Genomic DNA, 20,009 nt, shown 5'->3' on the forward strand with positions numbered 1-20,009 from the left:
CAATCCATCTCATTGAGGGTCTTCCTCTTTTTTGCTGACCCTCTACTTTACCAAGCATGATGTCCTTCTCCAGGGACTGGTCCCTCCTGATAACATAACCAAAGTATGTGAGATGTAGTCTCATCATCCTTGCTTCTAAAGAGCATTCTGGCTGTACTTCTTCTAAGACTTGTTTGTTCTTTTGGCAGTGCATTGCGTATTCAATATTCTTCGCCACCACCATAAACTTAAATGCATCAGTTCTTCTTCGGTCTTCCTTATTCCTTGTCCAGCTTTCGCATGCATCTGAGGCAGTTGAAAACACCATGGCTTGGGTCAGGTGCACCTTAGTCTTCAAGGTGACATCTCTGCTTTGTAAGTACAAAATATTAAGTTTAGAAATATTTACATTAAAAAAACCCAGCCTATAGTGAATATTTAAAACATTGGTAAACACCAGTGAACATTAATGGATTATATTTGAAAAACGTAACATTCATATCTTCTAGTAAAGTTAACAGCTCTACACAGAATCACATTGAAATTGCCAATTTAGATTTATTTTTCTTGCTACACTTGTTATTTCTTGGAATGCCGCATATAAGATTTGTATAAAATAGTCTATGTATTTGAAGTTGTTAATTTTTTTTTAATTTGTAAGCATGACTCACAGTTAGTAGAAAAAGAGCCATAAACACACACTTTTAACATGGCAACAGCTACAAATAAGACTACCTGATTACAGCCTCCCTGCTCCTGTCCCCTTTCCAGAAACAGCAGCCTTAGTGCTTCCTGGTCCTGCTGACTTGACCATGATGGATTCCTTGGAGCAAGTGATGTCTCTGTTTATTGTTAAGCTTTAATTCTCGCAGGAGAAGTAGAATACTTTTTACCATTTTTCTAATTTCTCTACTGATGTTTCTTGGGATTCAGCATTTAGAAAATCATACATTTGCCAAGAAATTCCAAAAGAGAATTTCTACATGGAAAACTAATTGAGCAAAGGAAACTGGATGCCTCACAAAACATATAATCAGGTTATTCTGACTGTTGCACTCTAAGACTATTGCTGCCCAAAGTACTGACTTCCTACCTAGAAGAGAACTTGCTCACTCAGGTCTGTGCTGGAGATGCCGATGTAGCCTTGTCCTTTGGTTCTCCACACTCCACACAGATCTCCAGCTTTTTTTATATGACCACACAATTTCTAAATACAGGGCACAGTAAAAAGACTTCAAGTTTTCTTTTTGTTGGTTACACAGCAGTAATGTTTGGGAGACATCTTTCTATCTTTAACATTTTTAACCCAACCCATCATAGGAGCATTTCAGCAGTTGCTAACTCTCATCCATTTGCTGGTTCCATTTATTTCAATTCCAGAGAGAGACAGTTCTCTGACACTCAGCTTCTTAGGGCACACTCCATGTGATGTCTGTCTCAAATGGTTTGCATTTTAAATATTTTACTGTGTAAACTTCTGTAAGACTATGTACCTCCGTTATGCATTTCAAAATTAATATCTAGATTTTTCATCATAACTTTATAGTTGTAAGTAATTTTCAGTGTTCTGTAAAAACTAGCATTTTAAAATAAAACTGTTAAATCATTCTTTTAAATATATCCAATGAAATCTAAATGCATGATGATTTGATATCAGTTTTTGTTCATGTAAAAACACATGAACTAGTCCTCCAGATTACCTAGAGTGCAATCTGTACAGTTATCCCTTGTTTCTGCCATAATTTAAAAGAAAATTTCATGACACCCAGAGCCCTTGATGTCTTGCAGATAAAAAAAAAGTCCCTCTTCCTTATTGCCAGAACACACTTGGGTATAGATGAAACAGTACCCAAACTACAAAAGTAGAGTGGTGGCATCTACATCATAAATCTAAAGAGTACTTGTAGGAGTTAGAAAAGATATGCTGGCAGCCTGATCTATGGCTGCTTTGAAAACCCAGCTGATGACTGTGTCATATTCTCCAGGACCAGCCTTGTGACTGTCCCTGGAGCAATACTTATTGCTGAACTTGTTCCCTTCTGGAACCTTCACTAGCTAGATCCAGGATGTTCTCCAGGAGGCTTGTTTTGTTGTGGTTTCTGATCCCAAGCTGACCATCATCCTGCCACAGAGTCTTGGTTAACTTGCCTTGAGAATAGTTCATACAGGAATGAAAATACAGTGTTAAATATAAGCCTTCTAGGAAAAATACTTATTGCATTAGTAAAATCTAGCGATAGATTCTTATACAAGGGATGGGGTTTTAACCTTTCATGATTAATTTTAAACTAAGAAAATATAAGTAAGCAGAGGTCCCAGAAAGCCTATTTAATAAATGAACCATAACAATTCATAGTTAGTGTATCAAATGATCTACAGGAAGTGCTTATAAAGTTCAAATTCACTGTATTATTTTTATGTTATTTAAATATGCTCTCCCTGCACATACACAGTATTCACTGTATACAGACTTTCTTCTGACAATATGCACATTGCTATCTGTTATGGATTGAATTGTGTCCCATCAAAATATGTGTTGTAAATCCTAACCCCTACACCTGTGGTTATAATCCCATTTGGGAATGAGTTTTCTTTGTTACATTAATGAGACAGTATTAGTATAGGGTATGTCTTGAGTCAATCTCTTTTGAGATATAAAAGGAGCATATTAAACAGAGATGGGAGAAGACGGATGCCATGCTACATGAAGATCACCAAGGAGCCAAGGAAGAGAAGCTGCAAAGAGACAAGTATCTTCTGCTAGAGCAGAGAGCAAAAACCTTCCCCTAGAGCTGCCGCCCTGACTGAGGACTTCCAGCCTCCTAAACTGTCAGAAAATAAACTGTTTGTTAAAGCCACCCACTTGCGGTATTTCCGTTACGGCAGCTCTGGATAACTAAAATACCATTCTAAGCAACAATAGGGTTTACTCAGTGGATCTGATGTGGTAAATACTGGCTATCTTAGGCTGGGTTCTCTAGAGAAAAAAAAAAAGCAGTAAAGCTTATATATACATATACAGAGAGAAAGAGAGAGAGATTTACCTTAAAGAAGTGGCTTACACGGTTGTAGAGGCTGGCAAGTCCCAAGTCCATGGGTCAGGTGTCAGGCTGGAGGCCTCTCAGGACTTACATAGCTATAGGGGCTGATGAACTCAAGACTAGTAGTTCAGCTGGCAAGCCGCCAGCTCATGTCCCAAGAACCATAATTCAGATGATGATGAGCTGGGTGCAGCATCCAGAGCAAGCAAAAGCCAGCGAGCTTTTCCAGAATGCCCCTATATATTGGATGCAGGCCACACCCTGAGGAAATGTCCCTTACAACTGATTGGCTGATCACATCAGATCACATCATGGAGGTGATTACATTATATCGAAAAATGGAGGATAACTACATCATTACATAACTGCCAAATTACATCATTACCATAACTGTCCAACAACTGAGAATCATGGCACAGCCAAGTTGACACACAATCTTAATCCTCACAGTCCATCCCTTGTCAACTTGGCATCTATACACATTTCCTTAAACCATACACTGTCTCTAAATAAAGACAATTACAGAGTCATACTTGTACTTAACATGATACAACCAACATGTGTATAACTGAAAATGCACTAGCCCCATTTACATCTTATATGTTATAAGTGAAGCATTCAAAAACATTTGATGCACACATACAAGGAAGAAATACTCATAACAATTACAGTCCTTATTTCTGCAACGGGTCACGTAGTCATAACTGGTATTTAGAACTTTCTTCCACCACCCATTCCATATTCCCTGTGCCCTCAGCAAGCACCTCAGTTGGTCATGGTTCTTTGCCTGGTGGGGTGACCCAAACTTTTATTCCTGAAGGGTCTGGGCCATTAGTAGTCATGTTGGAATTGGGTTGCTGTAGTTTTCCATTGAGTTTAATCATAGGGCATGGTAGTATTAAGAGACATCCTAAGGGATCTCCTGTATTCCAGACATACTCATCTTTACCTCCATTATGTAATACCAATCCAATTTCCCCTTGATAACCAGGATCAATCACACCAGCCAATACAGTAACTCCCTTCTTTGCCTGTTACTCCAGAGGAATGAGGAGCACAAAGTGGCTGGGTGGCATTCTTAACTTCCAGTTCAATGGAATCATTGTTGTGTCTCCAGGTGGAAGCATTCCTCCCTTTGGGACTAAGACCTCTAGACCCACAAAGCATAGGGTTGCAGGAATAGGAAGAAAAAAAATTGCAAGTGGTCACTAGGGGTAATAGTGAGTGGTGCCACTCCTATTTCCACCCCTTGATTGCTGGACCCATGAATCCTGGCTATGAGAGTAACAGCACCATGTACTGGACGCTGGTTTAGAGATTATACAGCCTCCTGGAGAACACTGTCCCAACCCTGCAAGATATTGCCACCTAGCTGGTACCATAGTTGTGTCTTTAGAAGGCAATTCCATCATTCTATCAAGCCAGCTGCTTCAGGGGAACATGGTAAAACCAGTGAATTCCATGAGCATGGGCCCACTGCCACACTTCATTTGCTGTGAAGTGAGTCCCTTGATTTGAGGCAATGTTGTGTGGGGTACCATGACAGTGGATAAGGCATTCTGTAAGTCCACAGGTGGTAGTTTTGACAGAAGCATTACATGCAGGGAAGGCAAATCCATATCCAAAGTAAGTGTCTATTCCAGTAAGAACAAAACACTGCCCTTTCCGTGATGGAAGCAGTCCAATGCAATCAACCTGCCACCAGGTTGCTTGCTGATCACGTCAGGGAATGGTGACATATGAAGGACTCAGTGTTGGTCCCTGCTGCTGGCAGACTGGGCACTCAGCAGTGGCTGTAGCAAGTTGGTCTGGGTGAGTGGATGTCCATGTTACTGAGCCCATGCACAATCTCCATTCTTGCATCATGACCACTTTTTCATGAGCCCATTGGGTAATGACAGGAGTGTCTGGGAAAAGAGGATCACTGGCTTCCACAGAACATATCATACTATCCACTTGATTGTTAAAAGCCTGTTCTGCTGAGGTCACCCTTTGGTGAGCATTCACATGAGACACAAATATCTTCACTTCTTTGGCCCATCGAGAGAGGTCTGTCCACATACCTCTTCCTCATACCTTCTTGTCTCCAATTTTCCAATCAGGTTCCTTCCAAGTTTCTGACCATCCAGCCAAACTATTGGCTACAGCTTATGAATCAGTATAGAATCACACATTTGGCCATTTATCTTTCCAAACAAAGTGAACAACCAGGTGCACTGCTCAAAGTTCCGCCCATTGGGAGGATTTCCCTTCACCATTGTCCTTCAGGGAGGTCCTGGAAAGGGACTATAGTTCTGCCCTGTCCACTTTCAATTGCTGCCTGCATATCGCACAGAACCTTCTGTAAACCAGGCATGAATTTTCTCTTCCTCAGTCAACTGATCATAAGGAATTGCCCATAAGGCCATAAGTTCAGAATGGGAGAGGGCAGGTAATTTGACAGGAGTGTAGACGATGGGCATTTGGGCCACTTTCTCATGCAACTTACTTGTGCCTTCAGGTCCTGCTCAGGCTTGATCTCATATATACCATTTCCATTTAATGACTCTGTGGGTCAGGCAACACCCAGCTCATGATGGACAGCTCAGGCCACATGGTGACCTGGTGGCCTGTGGTTATGCATTCAGTCTCCAGTAAGGCCCGGTAACAAGGCAAAAGCTGTTTCTCAAAAGTAGAGTAGTTATCTGCAGATAGCAGAGCTTTCTTCCAAAATCCTAGGGGTCTACTCTGTGATTCACCAATAAAGCCCTGCCAAAGATTCCAAACAGCATCTCTATCTGCCACTGGATCAGCCAGATCATATGACCCAAGTGGCAGAGTGGCTTGCACAGTAGCCTAAACCTGTTGCAGATTCTTCTCTTGTTCTGGGCCCCACTTAAAACTAGCAGTTTTTTCGAGTCGCTTGATAAATAGGCCAGAGTACCACACCCAAATGAAGGATATGTTGCCTCCAAAAGCCAAAGAAACCCACCAGGTGTTGTGCCTCCTTTATAGTTATGGGAGGGGCCAGATGCAATAAATAATCCTTCACTTTAAAAGGACTATCTCAACAGACACCACACCACTGGACCCCTAGAAATTTCACTCAGGTGGAAGGTGCTTGAATTTTGTTGGATTAATTTCCCACCCTCTAGCATGCAAATATTTTACCAATAAGTCCAGAGTCACTGAGACATCTTCCTTACTAGAGCCAATCAGCATAATAGCATCAATGTAATGGACCACTGTGACATCTTGTGGAAGTGAAAGGCAGTCAAGTTCTCTGTGGACTAAATTATGACATAGTGCTAGAGAGTTGATATGCCTTTGAGGTAGAACACGGAAGGTGTATTGTGGCCTTGCCAGCTGAAGGCAAACTGCTTCTGGTGGTCCTTTGAAACAGGCACAGAGAAAAAGGCATTAGCCAGATCAATAGCTGCATACCAGGTACCAGGAGATTTATTAATTTGCTCAAGCAATGAAACTACATCTGGAACAGCAGCTGCAATCAGATTCACCATCTGGTTAAGTTTGCTATAATCCACTGTCATTCTCCAAGATCCATCTGTTTTTTTACACAAGCCAAGTAGGCAAGTTGAATGGGGATGTTGTGGGAATCACCACCCCTGCATACTTCAAGTCCTTGATGGTGGCAGTAATCTCCACAATCCTTCCAGGAATGCAGTATTGCTCTTGGTTTACTATTTGTCTAGGTAGGGACAGTTCTAATGGCTTCCACTTGGCTTTTCCTACCATAATAGGCTTTACTCCACTTGTCAGAGATCCAGTGTGGGGTTCTGGCCGTTGCTGAGTATATCTATTCCAATTAGGCATTTTGAAACTGGGGAAATCACTACAGGATGGGTCAGGACCCACTGGATCCATTGTGAGATAAACCTGAGCAAAGACTCCATTAGTAACCTGACCTCCATATGTCCCCACTCTGGCTAGTGGGCCACAGTAATGTTTTGGATCTCCTGGAATTAGTGTCAGTTCAGAGCCAGTACACAGTAATCCCCCAAAATTCTGATTATTTCCTTTTTCCCAATGAACAGTTACTCTCATAAAAGGCCATAGATCCCATTGGGGAAGGCTGGGAGAAAGATTAATAGTATAAATTTTTGGCAATGTAGTGGGGTCCTTCCTCAAGGGGACCTAGCCTCCCCTTCATTCAAGGGGTTTTGGGTCTGTAAACTCGCTCAAGTCTGCGAATTGATTGAGGAGCTGTGACTCTCTATTCTGGTGATTCGAGTTAGACTGCTCTCCACTTGACCTAGAATTCTTCTGCTTGTACAGATCAAGTAAATATTTAGCAGATTTCCCACTATTTCATTCCTAGGGACACCATGATTAAGTAGCAAACACTGTAAGTTCATACGAGTCAGACTATTCTGATTACTGCTTTGACACCACTGTTCATTGTGGTAACCACGCCCACCTTGTTGTTTATTGAGTGTCGCCACTTGCCCCCTACCACCATGGGGTTCAATCAGCCCTATTGTAGTTAGGTGTCTTAATTCAGTTAGGCAGTTCCCACCGTCAAGTCTGACTTACATAAAATAGCAATCACGGTAGTCTTCAAGGATGCTGGGGCTCCCTTCACAAATTTGTTCCTCACCATTGTGGTAAAAGGCGTATCCTTTGAGTACTCCATGTGTGGGTCTGTGGGTGACCTGAGAAATCCACTCTAACATGCCAAATTCCCTAAGCCTTTGGATACCTTTTTCTACAGTATACCAAGGCAGGTCTGATACTTCGACTTGATTTTGTGTAGGGCACCTCATAATCCATTCTTCAGTGAACAAACCAAATAAACTATTAAATCATTTCCGAACCTCTTGAGCTGAGACACTGAATGAAGAATCTGTGCTTAGTGGGCCCATATCAATAAACTCAGACTGATCCATCTTTAGGTTCCTTGCATCATTATCCCACGCCCTTAATAGCCATTCCCACACATATTCCCTAGGTTTCTGTTTGTGCGTATTAGAAAAGTCAAATAGTTCTTTTGGAGTGTTACGTATCTCCTCCTGGGTCACATTTTGTACTTAACCTTTTGGGGCTCACTAGGACTTAAGTCTACTTATAGGTCCAAAAGCAAAAATAGGTGATGGGGATATGTTAGCAGAACACTTAACATTGTCTTGTAGGGCATTGCCCCAGGCAATGATTCAGATGTCTGTCTCAGGCTCCACCCCATCAATATCTCAGACAAAGTCTCTTAAGATATAGTTGGGTTAATCTCATCAGATGGAGGTGGAGAGGCTGATGCTTTTACTGGGGAAGGTGGCTTAGCAGACAAAGATGGAGTAATCTCTTCAAATGGGTGTGCGAGGGCTGATTCTGTTGGCAGGAGTGATTCATCGAAATTTAGGGGCTCAGTGTCCCCAGATTCCTGATCCTCTGCCCGTATGTACTCATCCCAAGTTTCAGAATCCCATTTCTTCTCAATCAATGCCCTCACTTTAACTTCAGACTCCATTCGAGGTTGGGAATTTAATTGGCATTGTAATTCAGCCACTCATATGATAAGACTCTGGGTTTGGTTTTTGGCAATATCGGCTCTGTTACTACAAGAAATAAGGCTTTCTTTCAGGGCACAAGTGGCAACTTTGAGGTCATTTATGTGTCACTTGAGCTGTGACTCTGAAGCCCTGAGCTCATCTCTTTCTTACACCACTTCGTCTAGTGAAAGGAGGATCAACAAACCAGCCTCCTTATCATTCTCATTTTGACAAAATTGTAGAAAAGTATCAAACATGTGATCACCCAGAGCCTCTCCTCTCTCCAATACTTGATCTATTGATGGTGATATTTTGCGTATTTCTACTGCCACCTCATGCTATGGATTAACAGTGTATTACTTACTGCTAAAATGAGACAGAGTTTAGGAATAATGAGAGTTTAGGGATAATTCTGCTGAACTATAAATGGAAACAAAGTGGATTTTGTTATGGTAATGTTAATAAATTCGTTGGGCTTTCTCTGAATTACAGGCAGTCCCCAGGGTACAAAAGAGGTCCATTCCTGAGTGCATCTTTAAGTTGAATTTGTAGGTAAGTCGGAACAAGTGCAATGTTTCTTATTTAGCATCACTTAGTGCAAGAAAAGGCTTGAAGTCTTTTCAATGATTTAAAAGCTGCACACGCAGCAAGTAAAGGTGATCGTAATGAAGAATTGTTGCTAGTAGGGGTTGGTTCTATCAATTCAAAGTGAGGGCAAATTTACATGACATTAAAGTGCAAGAAGGAGATGTCCATAAGGTGGACCTCGTAACAGGGGACTGCCTGCATTTGGTACAAGCTCCCTCCTCATACCCCTCCAGGCCTAGGAATAATGAAGTCTTCCTCTTGTGGCTAGTCGCTGTGCTCATAACACTGTCCTGGTCTCTGTAAATAGTCCCTTTCTTTAACTCTGTTTAATTAGCAACTTGAATTGAGTGTTTCCTGCTGGTTTAGCCTGACCTGTCCAGAAGCCAAGCACGTTGCTCTACCTGGTAGAGAACAGCTCACTGAGGAGTTGGTGCTCGCTCATCAAAAATTACTTTTAAACATCTTTGACTATCAACTGGATAAAAATTTTTTAAAAAAAATTTCCTCTCCAGTTGATTCTGACTCATAGCAACTCTGTCGGACAGAGTAGAACTGCCCCATAGGGTTTCTGAGGAGCTGCTGGTGGATTCAAACTGCCAACCTTTTGGTCAGTTAGCAGTTGAGCTCTTAACTACTGCGCCACCAAGGCTACCTCAATACCAATAGCAAGGTTTATTATACCCTCCTCTTTGCTTGCCATCCTGGAGGATTTTACATTCCTGAGCAATGCACCAGAGTAAGATTCTGGAAGGCTGAGAGTTAAGACTTTCAATTGAGTTTTAGACAAAGCACATTTGTAAAAGGAGTAATAAAAAGAAAAATCTGCATCTCTATCCAGGTATTTTCTTGGGGAGATCAATTTTAAAAGATAGGATATATAGGGAAGTAGGGAATTTGGAAGCAATCTGTTTCCAAATTCCACTTAGAAAGCTTTGGGAGTCCCTAGCCTCACATATAACAATGACTGTGAGGACGGCACAGGACCGCAGTGTTTCATTCTGTTGTACGTAGGGTAGCTATGAGTCGGAACTGACTCGGCTGCACCTAACAATAACAACAGCATTACACATACCCCAATTTAAAAAACACTGACCTAGATGGTAGTCTTGCAATATGGAATTTAGCAATTTACCAGGCAAACAGATAAATAGAGTGTAGAGAATACCAATTGGATCCAGGAGATCCAGGCTCCAAGGCCTACTCCTCAGTGAGCTGTCCTTACTGGGTAGAGCAACAGGCTAGGCTTCTGGATAGGTCAGACTAAACCAGCAGGAAATGCTCTCAACTCAAAGTGCTAATTAAAGAGAATTAAAGAAAGGGGCTATTTACAGAGATCAGGACAGAATTAGGGACTGGCCACAAGAAGAATCCTTTACCATCCCTAGGCCTGGAGGGGTATGGGGATGGAGCTGGTACCAAAGCCTGGCAAGAAAGGTCACCTTAGGAGATAGGCTGCATAACAGGAGTCTTAGGAGAGGAAAACAGCCACTTATAAACCACAACACAGCAGGGAAAAATCTGGGGGCTCCACTTATAAACCACAGCCCAGCAGGGAGAAATCTGGGGACTAAGCACCACAACATCTCTCTCTTCCCACATTCTAATCTCCTGCTAGTGCCACCCACTAGTTAACCTAACCAGAAGCCAGAGGACAAGGGAGCCTGAATGATGCAGTCTGTACAAGGCAGTCACCCTGGGGAGGAGTAGAGAAGGGCTAGGGTGAGGCAAGTGAGGCACTCACCTTAGGCACAAAATTTAAGAGGGCACCCAAAACGTCAGCAATCAAGATAAATAATATTTTAAGGCAATATTTGTAAAAATCAAAATTAATGCAACAAAATCCATGATGACCAAAGTATTAATATATATTTTTTTAAAAGACAGAACCTGGCCCTGTACTTTCACATCTCAACTAGTCTCATTCCTAAACAGATCCGAAGAGAAAATAAAGAAAACCCAAAATGTGGGAAACTTTATAGGACAAATATCCCAGGTTTTCAGCAAATACATTGCACAGAAAAAGGAAGAAGGAGGGGGTTGTGGTCTTTGTTTGGATTCTAGTTTAAACAAATAAACTAAAATATTTTTTTAAAATACATTATGAGGCAATTGAGGAAATTTGAACTTAGAATATTCTATGATATTAAGGAATTATTAATTATTTTAGATGTGATAATTGTATTATAGTTACATATAAAATAAAAATCTTTAACTTTTAGCGATACTAAATGTACTAGTACATTGCTGGATGAAATGATATAAGTATAAAGGGAGGAAGGCATGGGTTCAATATAGTTGAAACAAGATAAGTCATTGAAGCTAGATGAGTGTACTTGGGGTTTATTATACTGTTCTGTATACTTTTCAATAACGTTATTTATTTTTAAAATAGTTGATTTTAAGGAGCAATTTTATTCCCATAACTACTGGATCAAGGCAGCGAGAGGTAAATTTCCTATAGCTCATACACTGATATTGGTACCCAACATTTGTTATTCAGGTCTCTCCACCTCTCTTTCATAGAGTTCATTGTAAGAGTCACCACAATAATGTTCGCTCCTTGTGCTTCCAGAGATGGCAGAGTTTGGTCGGCCACCAGCCATCTCTGAGGTGCTACAGTTATCACTGGTCCCCAGGATATCTAGTTTCTCATTCTCCTTAAGTATAGTGCAGATTGCCTGCAGTTGATGGACTAGTGGACTGTTGAATACATTTTTTCCTGCCTATTTCTGCCTAGAACAAACAGATTCTCAAAACAGGCCTGAAAAACACCCATAGTGCAGATATCTCCAGCTTTTAGCATCAAATAAAAATGGCTCCCATAAAACATTTGTCTCAAGTTTGCTTCATCTGTAGTTCATGCAGCTGCCATAACTTTTTGGCTCTAACTAGCTCCTTTATATCCCTCATGATGCAGAACAGATTGTACTAAAGATTTGGGGTAATGGAAGGTAATTACAGTAAGGCACAAAAAAGGCAACCATTTTAAATAGAATAATAGCAGTCTCAGTACCTGAAAGCCCTTCAGCTATCCTGCCATCCCTGACAATTTCTCCTCAGGGCTTGGTTTCATGCCTTCTCTGTTCCAAGATTTCACCAACATCTCAGTATCTGGATCTCCATGATTGACTTAGAAGAAAACAAAAAAAAATTCTTATTTTTTTAACATGCAAAGCATGAAACTCTTCTTTGTCTGAACCTGACAAAGAATGGGCCAAAATCCATTCACATACTTTCCTAAACAGAGGCGTAACTGTCTTCCTAAAAGGAATTCCACTTCTTCCTAAGCCAACAAGCTCCAACTGTTGCTTCCCTCCAAGCATAAAAAGTTTTTAAATAACTTTTTTTCTTTTCCTTACACAGTAATTCTGTTTTAGCTGGAATAGACACTACAACTTGCTATACACATTGATGTAATAAAATGAGGTCAAGCTGACTATGTGCGTAGGAACAGAACAGCTAGATCTGAGCAAACACATTCACAATAAATATAAACAGAAACTAAGAAGCTCTTTACAGTTACTTTGTGCTTCAGGATGCTTAAAATTGACTTAAAATATTGTCAGGAAAGGAGTCCTGGATGGAGCAAACAATTAAGTTCTGAATACTAACCAAAAGGTTGGCGGTTTGAACTTATCCAGAGGCACCTTGCAAAGTAGACCTGGCAATCTGCATCCAGAAGGTCACAGCCATGAAAGCCCCATGGAGCAGTTCTACTCTGCACACATGGGGTCACCATGAGTTGTAAGAGACTAGATGGCAACTAACGACAACAGGAAATCAATGCTATGGTTGATATTCACTCTTTGTTCACTCTTTGCAGTTGATCTACCGCAAAGCTGAGAGTATACACAAATATGGAAAAGCACTTAAGTGCGGTATTTACTAATAAGCATGAGACAATAATAAAAGCATAAAACCAAAAACCAAACCTGTTGCCATTGAGTCGATTCCAACTCATAGCAACCCTACAGGACAGAGTAGAACTGCCCTATACCCTTTCCAAGGAGCACCTGGTGGATTCGAACATGCTGACCTTTTGGTTAGCAGCTGTAGCTCTTAACCACCACACCACCAGGGTTTCCAATAGAAGCATAAGGCATTTTAAAATCTATTTTCTAGAATAGGAGAATAACAATAACAGCCAACACTTACAAAGTACATATGGTGTGCCAGGTACACTTCCAAGTGCTGTACATTAATATGCGTGATGTGCCTTAACAACTCTTTCAGGGAGGTACTATTATTAGCCCCAGCCACAGAGAGGTAACCAAGCAGGTTATCTCCAGAGCAGTCCCCCCTCTTAACTACTACCCTCTAAGGACCTCTAAGTGGTAATGAATTGGTCATCAAGGATCTTTAGCGATTTGAATTAGAAACTAAGGCAGGTAATGTCTTGGTCCCTTGTTCTATATAGCCTTTTTTCTTGTTTCTATCCATCTTCTTTCTTTTTTTCTTTGCAGATTCTCTACCTTGTTAGTGCAGTCAATTGAGTCCTCTCGTCTTGATGTGTCCTGAATTTAAGCAATCAGCAAAAACTGATCAGTGGCTTTGAATCCCACTTCCAAAGTACTGTGGGAAAGACTTCAGTTAGCCTAAGAGGCCAAGGTGTCCATTCTTGGGGTAAACACCTGTGGCCAGGGGACGAAGGCCAGGTTACGTATTACAAATATGGCTGCTGGAGTTCACGGAGGATAGTTTGCAAAAAAGTATATGGATTGACAGAAAAGTCAGTATATATCTTTTATTAGACTGATATATGTATTCATTGCATTGATATCTTTTGATTATATAATAAGTCTGTTTGGATTACAAAGAGACCTAGTGGCTCAGTGATTAAGTGCTCGGCTGCTAAGTGAAAAGGCAGTGGTTCAAACTCACCATTGGCTCCGTGGGAGAAAGATATGGCAGTCTGCTTCCATAAAGTTACAGCCTTGGAAACCCTGTGCGGCGGTTCTACTCTGCCCCGTAGGGTCACTATGAGTCAGTATTAACTCAATGGAAAGAGGTCTGGTTTGGTTTTGGGTTTAGATTACAGTCACAAGAATATTTGTAGACAGACACACTCTTTCAGCCTACCCTTCCAGAATGAAACTCTTGTATTCTTCAGTGGCCTGACAAATACAGAATTTGTGTAGAATCGAGAAAGGAGTCCTATAAGACTTTTTTGCAACCTTAACCGCTAAGATCCTAGTGACCTACTTGGCTCCTCTAAATAGATTTCTTTTACTTTTGTCAAATGCTCACTATGTGACAGGCACTGTTCTAAACACTTCACAAATAATAGTTTATTTAATAGTTGTAAATTGGTGTTATTTTTCTTCTGGATCATTCTCCCATGTGTGAAAGGCTGACAGCTCTTTCCCTCAGCAGCTGGTCCGATGTTTTGGGCGTGGTGACCCTGGTATAAACTGACCTGAGACCTGATAATGTCCAAGTGGTCTCTAACTTAGAGAGTGAAATGTGACCTCCCAGAAAGTCAGAGGAAGAGACTCCAGAAACTGACAGGTGAGATTTAAGATTCCTAGTGCAAATATCTTCCAGCAAAATGGGCAGCAGGAAAGCTCCTTAAGGGAAGAAAATAAGGGGCAAAAGCTAAGACAAGCAGCCATACGAGGAGCAGAAGCTGGCTGTGCCCTGCCATGCAGAGTTCAGGGATGTTCCCTGATATTCAGCAGTTGGGAAGAGATAGATTACCCTTCCCCCTCCTTTTCTCTTCTCCTCCACTCAGACCCGGTATGACAATTCTAGCTGATGTGCCCAGTTGGACTGAATATTTTAAAATTTGTTTTTTGTTTTGTTTTAATACGCCATGAAGATGTATAACATAGTAAACAGGGGGCTGAATAAAAAGCCAGCAAGTGAATTTATTCCTCTTTTAGTGTAAGAGTTGATGTTAGATTTGGAGCTACAAATTACTTAGAACTGGTATCGGCCCCCTAAGTTCAGTGCTGTTCCTTCAGTATGTTTATGTCTCCACAAAGCATAGAAGAGCTGAGGCCTCTGTTCTGAGGGTACTCCATAAAATTCTATGGTGCTTTTCGATCTGCAGGAAGTATTAACTGCTAAGGCAAAATAAAGGTAGCCATCACAGAACAGAAAAAGGAGGAAATCAGTACAGTCGACAGAATCAAAGTGCTTACAGATGGAAAGAATATTGGCCACTGTGATCATTGGGGTTGTGTGTCAGCTTGGCTGGGCCATGATTCTCAGTGGTTTTGGGCAGTTATGATGTGGTTTGGCAGCCGTATAATGATGTAATCACTTCCATGATGAGATCTGATATGATGTGATCACCTCCACGATGGGATCTGCTATAAGTAGCCAGTCAATTAAAGGGGAGTTTCCATGGGGGTGTAGCCTGCATCCAATACAGGTGGACTTTCTGGCAAGGCTAGCAAGCTTTTTCTCGCTCTGGATCCTGTACCTGGCTTCTGTTCATCTGACATCTGGTTCTTGGGACTTGAGCTACCAGCTTACCTGCCAATCTTGGAATTCGTCACCTTCCGCAGTCTGTGAGCCAGCAGCCTGCCAGCTTACCTGCTGATCTTGGGATTTGCCAGCCACTGCAGCCTGATTCAGAGCCCTGTTGTCTGACCTGCCAATCCTGGGTTCATCAGCCCCTGCAGCTACGTAAGTCAAGAGAAGCATCCAGCCTGACCCATGGACTTGGGACTTTCCAGCCTCAACAACTGCATGAGCCATTTCCTTGATATATATAGGTATAGATGCTTCACTGGTTTTGCTTCACTAGAGAACCCAACCTAAGACAGCCATAATGAGAAGAACTGAAGTCTGGAATAAATTGTGATGCCCTCTGTTCCAAAAATGTGGAAGGACGTGCCTTTCTTTCTTTTTCTTACTTCATATTCCATATAGATACTTCATATAATATGTAATCATATGCATCGGCATAATCCATTAACTCCAGATTAGAAAAATATTAGCCTATACCTGAAACTTTTACTTGTCTGTTCAATTGGAACAAAAACATAATGGCTAGCTTTTGCAAATAATATTACCAAAGCCAGAACATTGCATTGAAGTAGACACATGAATAACATGCTGGCAGCATTTAAAATATATTTCTTTATATTTTTGGAAATAACTTTGGAATCACATATTTATGTAGTGTTTCCAATTATTTTACCAGAGTTTAGATGTCATGTTTTGTTGGAATTAGCCAGATATTTACCAGAGGGGCGTGGTTTTTGTCCCAAGGTCAGAAGATGTTATCAGTTAGTTGGTAGGTAATTTATCTCACCACTTTATATGGAGGAATTTAGTTTTGAAAACTATCAGGAGATCTAAACCAGGTACTTTTTGTAGTAAATTTTACTTGTGAATTTTCCAACTTCTAATTCTGTAACGTTAGAGAATTAAAACTGAAAATTTACAAAATAATTTCAAGAAAAAGGCCAAATCTTAACACACCTCTACAGTACTTAATGAAGTCCCAGCGTGGCACAAACAGTTAAGTGCTCCTCACTGCTAGCCAAAAGGTTGGCAGTTCAAATTCACCCAGAGGCACCTTGGAAGACAGGCCTGGTGATCTGCCTCCGAAAGATCACAACCTCGAAAACCCTATGGAGCAGTTCTATTCTGCACACAGATGGTCTCCATGAATCGGAACCGACTTGACAGTACCTAACAACAGTTGTTGTTGTTGTTAGGTGCCATCGAGTCAATTCTGACTTATAGCAACCCTATAGGACAGAGTGGAAACCCTGGTGACTCAGTGGTTAAGAGCTACAGCTGCTAAACAAAAGGTCAGCAGTTTGAATCCACCAGGTGCTCCTTGGAAACCTTGTCCTTTAGGGTCACTATGAGTAGGAACAGAATTGACAGTAATGGGGTTTTTTTTTTTTTTTTTTTTTTTGATGGGACGGAGTAGCACTGCCCCATGGAGTTTCCAAGGCTGTGATCTTTACAGAAGCAGATGGCTAGATCTTTCTTCCTTAGAGCCAGTGGGTGGGTTCAAATCGCCAACCTTTCAGTTGGCAGTGGAGTGCTTAACTTGTTTCACCACCAAGGTTCCTACAACAACAGTACTTAATGGAATTAAAAACCCAGCAGAAACAAAGTACAACAAGATTTAATGATATTATATAACTGTGTTCTTTCAAAGCAGTTCTGAAGAGACAGGAAAGAATTTGCTCCCACCTTTTTACATTAGCAGCCTGTCCACCTACCCTTGATTGTTTTCAGGCCCTTGCCAGTGACTAGGAATCGCTTGCAGTTTCAGCTGGAAAGAGGAGAAGGAAATGTAGAAATTTGCGGTTGAGGGCTGGCTCTCCCAGCGTGTATCTTCCTGTTCCTCTCAGCAGCCTATTTTCTTAAAAGGCGTTCATATCTTTGCCTCCTTTGAGAATTTGAATTTGTTCTTAATTTTAACCCTCGCCTGAGCCAGGTGAAAGCCTCTGTAATAGGTCTGAAAAGGATCACATGGGAACAAAAGACCCGCTGAGAAGTTCACCTTTTTAGGATCAGAGGCCACACCTGTAAAGTGATGACCGGGTTGAGGGGCGCTGGCTCATCAATTCTGGACCCCTTTTCTGCTGTGACACACATTACAGATGATCATCTCATGGGCAGTATAAACATCTATTGAGGAAACCTCAAAACATTCCCAGAGATATAAAGCAAAAAATAAGTGGATATCTTTCTTTTTTCTTTTTTTTTAATGTTTGTTGTTGGTTTTGTTTTAACATAACGTAAAGGGCTATGAAAGTCTACTGAGAGTCAAATAAGAAATGCATTTTATTTCCCTTTTAGTAGAGTAATGGTTTATGTAGGACTGTTTGGTTTCAACGTGGTGTTCTTGAAAGCATTTTACAAGCATGTGAGTAATGAAAACTGCCACTTCTTTCACGAGGAAATTAACTAAATTTAATTTTTCTTTTTTTAAAATGAATTTTTATATTTTTAACTCCTCTAAGATAAACTAAATTGAACAGATTTCTTTATGCCTCCGTATTTTTAATATTCTCGTGTAGAGTGTGACTCTCCAAAAGGGTAATAGAGTAAACAGCATGTGCTTCCTGGAGCAGTGTTCCTGGGACAATGGTTTCAGAAAAGCTTGCATGATGATAACCTGAGGTTTGGAGCTGGAGACCTGGGCCTCAGTTCTAGTTCTGCCACTCACTAGAGTTTCAGCTTCATCATATGTAAAACATTGGTAGTTGCACAGTACCTCTAAGAACTATTGTGGTTAGCTGCCATCCAGTGGGCCCCCATCTCATGGCAACTCCATGCACAACAGGATCAGACCATTGTGATCAATAGGGGTTTCATAGGCTGGTTTTTCAGAAGTTTATTGCCAGACCTTTCTTCCTAGTCTGTTGTAATCTTGAAGCTCTGCTGAAACCTGCTCAGCATCATAGCAACATGTAAGCCTCCACTGACAAAAGGGTGGCTGCACTTGAGGTGAATTGACTGGGAATCAAACCCAAGTTTCACACATGAAAGATGAGAATTCTACCACTGAACAACTACTGCCCCCTAAAAATCATAACGAATATCAAAGAAGCTAGTAATTGCTTAATGGATTGTTGTTGTTGGGTGACAAATGCTATCATTTTCCTTTTCTTTTCAGTTTGCACCTTGACACAGATGCTTATTTTTACTATGGATAGAACCAGCCTTCATACCACACCTGAATTTTTTTCCTGCTCATCAGGAACCCTGGAAATTTACCTAGAACTGAAAACGTATTAATCACCTACTGTGTGCCATATACTGTGTTGAAACTTTGAAAAATACAAAAATGAGAATGAAGCATAGTTTTGGCCTCAAATTTATTATAATCTGATTGCCATAATTTACCCTTGAGTTTTAAAGCCCTTGTGGTCTAAGGTAAAAGTCACATTAATTTTCTCCCTATTTTTCAGTTAATTCTTATTTAGATATATAGAATTAAGGTAGCAGCTGAAAAGCAAACATGGATGAGCATTTGCACCAACATTCTACATAATTTGTGACCTTATTTAGGAAATGAGATATACTTTGACCTCTAAAGGTTTTTAAACACTCTAAAGTTTTATCTTAATGGCTTCGAGAAGCTATAAACAACTTTATGAAGACAGTAAAAGAGAATTGTGCCACACCCAGGGGGAAAAAGTAAGAGAGAAAAGTAAGCAAAGCAGCCTGTTACTATTTATGTTATTTTTTTAAGCATTAAAAAGGATATAAAACTGTGTTTCCTTGGTTTAACTGAGAGTTAGCAATACCTCCTCTTTAAAATGTTTACTTCCAGAAACCTTCTTCTTAGGGATAAATAAAGGCTACTAGCTGAGGATTTCCAAAAGTATAGAACACATCATGGATCTTAGTTACTCAAATAGTTAGTCAAATCACTGAAAAGGTTGGAAAGACTAGCAAGATGTGTGTGAACTCATAGCTGTTCGTGGATTCAAATTTCATCTATTACCCAGTGGTTTTTAAGCAAGGTGTTATTCAGTTTCCATGTATTTTATTTTTTTTCCTTGTCCTTCCTGTTACTGATTTCTGATTTTATAGCACTGTGATCAGAGAAGATGTTTTATACTATGTCAATGTTTTTTGATTTATTGAGGCTTGCTTTGTGGCCTAAGAATGGTCTATTCTGGAGAATGATCCATGTGCATTGGAGAAGAATGTATACAGTGTTGCTGTTGGGTGGAGTGTTCTGTATATGTCTATGAGGTCAAGTTGGTTGATTGTGATATTTAGATCTTCTGTATCTTTGTTGAGTTTTTCTAGTTGTTCTGTCCTTCATCAAAAGTGGTGTCTTAAAGGATGCCCTTTATCACCACTCCTATTTAACATTGTGCTGGAAGTTCTAGCTAGAGCAAAAAGGCAAGAAAAAGAAAGGGCATCCAAATTGGTAATGAAGAAGTTAAACTGTCCCTGTTTGCAGATGATATGATACTATACATAG

At 40.7% G+C, this 20,009-nt stretch overlaps 1 long non-coding RNA gene across 1 annotated transcript in view; it reads right to left on the bottom strand.

Moving 5' to 3' along the window:
• Positions 1–11,023: 11,023 nt before the first annotated feature.
• LOC111819193 (uncharacterized) overlaps positions 11,024–20,009 on the bottom strand; it is a 61,277-nt gene continuing 52,291 nt past the window's right edge. Inside the window, exon 4 of the long non-coding RNA XR_002822950.1 lies at positions 11,024–12,220. This is a non-coding gene — a long non-coding RNA (uncharacterized LOC111819193). The remainder of the gene's footprint in view (positions 12,221–20,009) is intronic.

The sequence above is a fragment of the Trichechus manatus genome, unplaced genomic scaffold (genome assembly GCF_000243295.1).
Source record: "Trichechus manatus latirostris isolate Lorelei unplaced genomic scaffold, TriManLat1.0 scaffold00299, whole genome shotgun sequence".
NCBI lineage: Eukaryota > Metazoa > Chordata > Mammalia > Sirenia > Trichechidae > Trichechus > Trichechus manatus.